This window comes from Grammomys surdaster, unplaced genomic scaffold (genome assembly GCF_004785775.1).
Source record: "Grammomys surdaster isolate TR1022 unplaced genomic scaffold, NIH_TR_1.0 238, whole genome shotgun sequence".
In the NCBI taxonomy this organism is placed as follows: domain Eukaryota; kingdom Metazoa; phylum Chordata; class Mammalia; order Rodentia; family Muridae; genus Grammomys; species Grammomys surdaster.
Genome location: NW_021604683.1, coordinates 279,491 through 288,341, shown reverse-complemented (window position 1 = coordinate 288,341; position 8,851 = coordinate 279,491). Strand labels below are relative to the sequence as shown.

The window sequence follows — 8,851 nt, the reverse complement described above, 5'->3', positions numbered from 1 at the left end:
CCACATATTTTTATAAGTTTCTTTTTGTTTTTTTTCATTTATTGTTCAATCATTTTTTACAATCCAAATTTTATATCCTTCCCAGTTCACCCTCCAACTGTTCCTCATCCTAGTCCTCCTCCCCCAGTCTCCAAGAAGACGTTGCCATGCACAACCCCCATCCACCAGACCTCCCCACTTCCTGTGGCCCCAAGTCTCTGTAGGGTCACGTGTATCTTTTGACTGAGTCCAGACCCAGTAGTGCTCTACTGTGTATCAGGTGGTTTGTGCTACCTGGTTGGTGGCTCAGGGTCTGAAAGATCCCAGGGGTACAGTCTAATTCAGACTGCTGGGATTCATATAGAGTCGCTCTCCTCCTCAACTTCTTCCAACTTTCCCCTAATTCAATCCCAAGGTTTACCAGGTTCTGTCCATTGATTTGGTGGAAACATCTGCATCTGACTCTTTCAGATGCTTATTGGGCCTCTTGGAAGTCAGTCATGACAGCACACCATAGCATCACTAATAGTGTCATACCTTGGGGCCACCCACTGAGATGGATCTCAATTTGGGCATGTCACTGGACCTCCTTTTGCTCAGGCTCTTCTCCATTTTTGTTCCTGCAATTCTTTCACACAGGAATAATTGTAGGTCAGTGTTTTTGACTGTAGGATGGCAGCTCTACAGTGTTTCTCTTTCATGATGATGAAGACTTCGGAAATTTGAAAAGGCATCATGATAGTAAATGTATTCATAAAATTTCTACACAGTATGTATTGCTTCATGGTGATGAAGATTATAGAAATGTGTGAACGCTTTATCATATTAAATACACTCACAGGATTTTTCTACATTTTGGTTTCTTTTGTGTCTTGAATATGACTGAAATATGAAAAGTTTACTGCATTGTTTACATTTGTAAGTTTTCTCACCTGTATGTCTTCTTTTATGTATTTGAAGATGATTGGAATGTAGAATGGCTTCAGAACATTGATCATATTAGTAGGGTTTATCTCCTGTATATGTTCCTTTATAAATTTGTAGGACACTGCTTTATGAAAAAGGTTTGTGGGCAGTGGTGGTGCACACCTTTAATCCCAGCACTTGGGAGGCAGAGGTAGGTGGATTTCTGGGTTCAAGGCCAGCCTGGTCTACAGAGCAAGTTCGAGGACAGCCAGGGCTACACAAAGAAACCCTGTCTCAAAAAACCAAAAGAAAAAAAAATGAAAAAAAGAAAAAAGTTTAAAATCACATTGCTCCCATTCAAAAATTTCTCTACCATATGTGTTCTTTTATGATTTTGTTGACCACTGCTTTGTACAAAGGCTTTACCAAATTGGTTTTAGTCAACAGGTTTCTCTCAACTATGTGTTCTTTTGGGTATGTAAAGACTATTGATGTGTGAAAAAGTTTTACCACATTGGCTACATTCATAGGGTTTCTCCCCTGTATGTGTTCTTTTATGATATTTGAGACCACTGCTTCCTGCACAGGCTTTAACACATTGGTTACATTCATAGAGTTTCTCTTCTTTATGTGTTCATTTATGTCTTTGGATGCCACTCCTTCCTGCAAAGGCTTTATCACATTGGTTACATTCATAAGGTTTCTCTCCTGTATGTGTTATAGTATGATATTTGAGACCACTGCTTCCAGCAAAGGATTTACCACATCGGTTACATTCATAGGGTTTTTCTCTCTTATGTGTTCATTTATGTCTTTGGATATTACTCCGTCTTGCAAATGCTTTACTACATTAGTTACATTCATGGGGTTTCTCTCCTATTTGTATTCACTTATGTTTTTGGAGATGACTGCTTGGTACAAAGGCTTTACCACATTGGTTACATTCATAGGGTTTCTCTCTTGTATGTGTTCTTTTATGATATTCAATACCACTGCTTCCCACAAAGCCTTTACCACATTGGGTACATGCATGGGGTTTCTCTCCTGTATGTGTTCTTTTATGAAATTGGAGAACACTGCTATCTGCAAAGGCTTTACCACATTGGTTACATTCATAGGGTTTCTCTTTATGATGAATTCTTTCATGCCTTTGAATATGACTCTGATATGCAAAAGCTTTGGCATATTAAGTAATCTCAGAGGGTTACCCTTCAGTACAACTTCTTTCATGCCTGCAAATACAATTGGCACATGTGAAAGCATTTTCACATTGATTATACTGATAAGTATATTTATCTGTATGAATTCAAATACAATTTGGTTTAATTTGCACAAGCAATTTGATCTTAACATAATACCACTTTGTTTACATTCAAAGGTGTTTTCCTTAATTATGGGCTGTTTTACATTTTTGAAGATGCATAGAATTGGAAGAGTACTGATTACCTTACTCACATTTATAGTATACTTTTATAAGAGATTATTTCCATATTTGAAGAGAACAGGAAAAATTCATATCTTTTGTACACTGATTCGATTCATAAATTTTGATATCATGTGTGTGGCACTACATTTGGAACATGAAACAATGCAAACAGAAAAAAAATTCTACTTAGTAATTCTCAGAAAGATTTTCAGCAATTTGAGTTGGATATGTCCCCAGTAATGTTAGGAAACTATTTATTTATAAACTTATACCACATTTAGTATGTCTATTCAAAGTATACTGAATATCTTCTAATTGTTCTGGAAAAGAGAAAGGTATGTTGCTTCTTTCAATATCCCTATATTCAATGGCTAGTATTCTTTGTGACCTATGACATCCCTATTAAAAGTAGAATAACAAGTGAAAGGATTCCACATTACAGTCACACAATTTTACTTTTTTTCCTCATAAATATGTGGTATAGGGATTAACATTTCTCCACAAAACCATTCTTGAATCTCATAAACTGTCCATCTCACTAAATTTAGCCAGCATTATTAAAAGTATACCATTATGCACAGAATTACTATGGATTATTTGCTTATTACAAGTTTTTGGACATACACATATCACATAATCAATATGTTTCCCTTTTGCAATGGCTAAGTGGTATGAGACTGAACAAACTGGCAGTTCTACAGCATGGGTCTACTGGGCTTGATTCAAATAGTGACATATCTGGTAAGCCTTTGATTCTGTGTTTTTGAACTTAAAGGAATGCCTTGCACGGCTGGAGAGATGGCTCAGTGGTTAAGAACACCCTCTGCTCTTCCAGAGGTCCTGAGTTCAATTCCCAGCAACCACATGGTGGCTCACAACCATCTGTAATGTGATCTGATGCCCTCTTCTGGTGTGTCTGAAGACAGTGACAGTGTAGTCACATAAATAAAAATAAATAAATTAAAAAAAAAGGAATGCCTTGCAAACACAAATTTGATACCTGCTATCAACTTAAATGGTTTTATGAGATTTAATAGTCATCCATAAGTTAAAGCAGTGCTTATGTTACTGTATTGCTATTCATTACAACTTCCAGCATATATTAAACTTTCTACATAGGCATTATCTTATCAGATTGCACATGAAAATTACCTTCCAGATTCTGACAAAGGAGCAAGGAGCAGTCACAGCTTCTTTCTGAGGAACCAGTGTTGCTGAGATTGTCAAAATGCTTTGGAGTTTTTAACTGAATCTAAGAAAGTCCAAAATAGATTTGAGACTGTAAATACAGAAGCTGCAGCAAGGGGGATTCAGTGCCAGTACATCAACAAAAAAAGATAACCAGAGTTAGTGGAAGGGACTCTTCCTGTCTTTGTGTTTCCCATGGAGCTAATATTTTATGCAGATGATCAGTCAACACATAAGCAAGTGTTGACTCTGTACAATCCCTATGAGTTTTCCTTAAAGTTCAAAGTTTTGTGTTTGACTCCAAATAAGTATGTTGTCGTTGATGCTGCTGGTGCGGTGAAGCCACAGTGCTATGTGGATATTGTGATTCATCATAGAGATGTTAGATCCTGTCACTACGGTGTGATAGACAAATTCCACCTCCAGGTTTCCGAACAAAGCCAGAGGAAGGCCTTGGGAAGGAAAGAGGTTATCGCTACTCTTCTCCCATCTGCGAAAGAGCAGCAAAAGGAAGAAGAAGAGAAGAGAATAAAGGAACACTTAACTGAAAAAAAGAAAAAGAAAATTACCTTCCATGTCTTTCTAGAACTTTGAAAGTGATCACCAATTGTATGGTCTTCCCAAATGTAGCTTAAAATATGGCACAAGAGAAAGTGGGTTACATTATTGGAAAATAGACAACATTTACGTTACTAACTTGAGTGAACTTTAGAACCATCTCTGATTTATTCACCTCACTCTTCCTCATTATCAACTGAAATTACAAAAACAAATAACTATAACAGAGAATCAGATGTGCCTACATTTTACAAAGTGTATTACCTATAGTTGTGAGATTCCTATAGGTCTCCAGCATCACATCTTTGTAGAGATTCTTCTGAGAAGAATCCAGCAAAGCCCACTCTTCCAGAGTGAAGTTCACATGCACATCATCATAGGTAACTACATCCTAAAGTTCCAGTATATATGTACATAAGAAAGCATGATTCCAACAACAGTGTAAATATGTACTTCAAAATGAATACTTAGTTAATTTCCTGCCCATCTGCATAGGATTTTTTATCCAATATGCCAGCAGTCATTCACAGTTGAGGAAAAACAAAATCTTAAGTAAATGTAGTAGCAAATAAATGATCTCTGGAATCTGAATGCCTCTGTGCATCTATATTAACATGTTGGGTATGGAACCATGTAGCATTCTGCCAGACCTCCTCACTTTCTGTTCCCTAAGACCCAGTACACAAGGGTAACCTTAAGACTGCAATTTCCTTTCACCTGTCCATGCCTCCTGTAGATACAAAAGACCATTTCCAACTTCCCTTCTCTTTTTGGCCCATCTCTCTGTCTGAGCCCTGAACTCTGGGCAGAAACTTCCTACTCAACCATAGGCCAGTCCTCCAAAAGTCTAAGCAGTCTGTCTAAAGACCCATCTCATTATCGGTTACCCAAGACTCAATTCTCATAGTTGCATAAAGCTCTGCAACATGATATCAGGGAAACCTTCCTCTGCCCATTTCCATGTGAACAATTTTCAAGTTCTCTTCAAAATAACTAAGAGAACAATACCATGAAAAATGTGAACTTGACCAATGTTACCTGTGCTTGCATACAAATAAAATAAAAATAGATCTCACGACTCCTACAGAAATTATTGAAGTTACCCCTAAAATGTTATATTTCTGACCCTTCAATTACTACTGATCTGTCTTCCCAACAGGGAGGCCTGATAGCCTAGAGTTCTGTCAGTAAATCTAGGTGATCAGATAGGTGGTCCATGGCTCTTCAGCTCTTCATGAGCCCTAGTGATTTCAGGAAAAACTAGCTCCACTCAAGTATAACACAACACAATATTGAATAATAATTTAATATCTCCTTTCTACCACATGAATTATGTTACAAGATGGGAAATCTGTCCTATCCAATTACCCAGCACTATACACGCCTGAGAAACTTCTACATCTCAGAAGTTCCTTTTGTATCCAAGAACTGAATTTCTGTGTATTATGCCATGGTTATTGGAGGTAATAGAAAAGTTAACTGATTCTAATAAATGTTTCTGAAAGATGATTGCTATCACTGTTTTTCTACTAATTTCTAAACTCGTTATAAAATTAATCACACAAAACTGAATATAGAAGTTTCAAAATTTCTATAAATCCAACCTTCACTTTTGCAGTGTTTTCTTACTGCATACCAAAAGCAATGCTTGTCTGTACACATTGGATAGTGACACTTAAGTTCAACATCTTTTCGTTTTTTTGTTTTTTATTGTTTTTTTTTTTTCTTTTTTTTTCGAGACAGGGTTTCTCTGTGTAGCCCTGGCTGTCCTGGAACTCACTCTGTAGACCAGGCTAGCCTCGAACTCTTGAACTCAGAAATCCGCCTGCCTCTGCCTCCCAAGTGCTGGGATTAAAGGCGTGCGCCACCAACGCCCGGCATTCCACATCTTTTCACTCAGTGGGTTACAGACTCTCCTTGGGAATCCACACTCAGAAAGGATCAAAAGACAAGGGCTTCTGCTATGATCACCACATGGAGAAAGAGAACCACATTCTGACCCACAGTCCCTCTTAGTACCAGCCAATCTGACTCTGATACCTCGGCAGACTTGTTCCTCCTGTCCTGGTGATAGAGATGGGCACAATCACCAGGGCATGGCTTGTGGTCTTCTGTATAGCTTGTAACACATGCATCTGAGGAAAATTCTGTAAAGAACCTGAAAGGTACCTTCCAATAGTGCACCTGACTGAGAGGCCTGCCAGAGTCCCTCATTAGTTTGGAAACTCAGCTGGCCCTCAGGACAGTAAGTAGCAGCTCTTCTACTTGGGGGCCACAGAGCAAATCACTCAAACAGCTGAAGTCATTCAATCTCTGCTGTTCCATCCTACATGCAGACATAGCCCTAGTCTGGGAAATTTGTATTTAATAGAATGTTCCAGTCTCCCAAAACACTTATTTTCCTTTTCAAAGGTATGGGGTCCTTTCTTTACATATTAAATTATAAATGCAGTGTACAGAGCTGCCATCTCTGCTTCATACTGGGGAAATCCTGCAGCCAAACTGCAATCAAATTCATACTGTAACAACAATTTAAAAGAAAATATGGCTATGAATTTTAAAGCTCAGAGTAGTTAATGGGAGAGAAAGGGACAAAAAGAAGAGGAAATAAAAATGATAGGGCTTCACTGCTCCTAGGTATGGTGCAGTAGAAAATTTATTATACACAAAAGAAAGAACATACCAGACCTAGTTATACTTGGGATAGTTTAGAGTAGACATGATCTTGAACCTTGTGCAGAGAGGAAGGAGAGGAGAAGCAAGAGTCAGACCAAGAGATCAGAATGGTTAATAATACATGAAAAGACCAGTCCACAAATAGTTGGATTACAAAAGAAATGGCAGATGGGAGATTGGCAGCCCTACTCCTGTGCTAGAGTGTAAGGTATGCCATCAATATTCTGTAACAGGTAGGGATCATGGTCTAATAAGAGAACCAGAAATCCAAGTTTGCTTTGATTTGTTAAAAAGACTGGTCAGCTCCCTGTCCCAGAGTTTCAGACTTAACACTAGGGACAAAGGAGAAGGAAGACATGACGATTATACTCTCAAAGATTATTTTTAAGGGTAAAAACACACTTTATGGTCCAATATTTTTGAGGAGCTAAACATATGTACTAGAGTGAACCAAGTACTACTCACATCTTTTCTCTTACACTGTGTATGTTCAAACAGGAATAGTAAGATTCCTTTTAGACACAGTCCCACCAGTTTGTCTAGATCTTCATTTGGTTGAACTAGTGAAAATACAGAAATTTGGTTTCTAGATATAAGTACATGTCCTCATTTAAATTCATCATTGCCCTAATCTGGGAAATGCCCCAAGATCGCCAGTAAGGAATTTTAGTGACTATTTTCTAAATTTGCTTATTTCACCACTTATGGTGAATGCCAACCACTGCCAAAGGAGAAAGGCCTCACCTTCCTTCTTTCTCCTCCTTTTCTGTGCTGCAATTATACCAGCTCCACAGTTGGTCAGTGAACTCAGTTCTTATACTGGTCCCTCTTTATTTGTAATCCCCTCACCCCTAATCCAGGGAGGTTAGACAACACTAATTCCATGGCGTTTTTGTCTCACCGATGAATCAGAAGCCAGATTGAAAGGAATTGTAGGACTGTCTTCCAAGTACTGGGCAGCAGAGGCAGGTTCAGGTATTCAAAGAAGTCCTAACTGCACGGCATAAGGAAAGCCTGAGCTACAGGAGCTGTTGCTCTAAACAGACAGATAGGAAATCTCTTTGGAAAAAGGAATGAAATTCTTAACTTCCAGGAAACATTTGAGAATAGAAACAAGAGATCAGAGAACCTATGAATAAAGAAAATGAAATTTAAAAACTAATAACAAAAAATGACTTTAAAAAAGGTAAGTATAATTCAAAGACTATATTGCTGTACTGATTTGAAAAAGATCAGGCTTTTCCTGATAGAAGGAATGGCATTAATAAGATAGTGTGTGACATTTCCCCTATGTGCTTTGTTAACTACTGAGATCTATAATGTGACACACATAGCTACAGCTGCAGGCATATTTTTTTTTTACATTTCTAAGCTCACTTAAATGTGTCAACAAGGATTGCACATATCTATGTAATATATGTCCTAAAATGGGAATTCTTTATCCACTGGCTCAAGCTAACATTCTCAAAGTAAAAATTCACCAATCTAGTTTTGTTTAACCACATGCATTATTTAATACATGCTGCAAAGTTACAAAGTTATTCACCCTGCCTGAATCAGGTCCTTGTCCAGAATGGTGACACCTGCAGTGGACTCCCTTATACTTTGGTCTGTGATCTAGCTATTTCCTGCCCTCTTTCACCTGACAGTGAAGAGAGTAAACCATTCCTCCTGTTCTCATCTGAAGGTAGAAGAAATAGACAGTTCATTATATGACTCAAATGAGCAATTATAAAACTCACCTTTGCTTCATTACTTTAACTCAAGAACTTAGGAATTTTTATAAAGAGGAGACCAAGGTCATTGACCTGGCGAGCAACAGACCAGGATCAAGGCTACCTGAGTCAACATAAAGTGTACTAGAAACATCTCTATAAAGGGAAGAAGATGCAGCTCTCACAGAATTAATATATCATCCCAGAAAGAAATCACTCCACATACAATTAAGACATTAATTGTAAAAAAAATCTCATGACAGCATGGATTCAGCTCTTGCTAATGCTCCAAGAGGAGACAGCCAAAAACAGATTTTGCATTTCACATATGATGTTGTTCATACGTTTTTTTGCTTTTTGTTTTTTTTGTTGTTGTTTTGGTTTTTTTTGTTTTGTTTTGTTT

At 37.8% G+C, this 8,851-nt stretch overlaps 1 pseudogene; it reads right to left on the bottom strand.

Annotated features, from left to right (window-relative positions):
• Positions 1-1,771: 1,771 nt before the first annotated feature.
• The window catches only part of LOC114626604, a 9,705-nt pseudogene continuing 2,625 nt past the window's right edge, over positions 1,772-8,851 (bottom strand).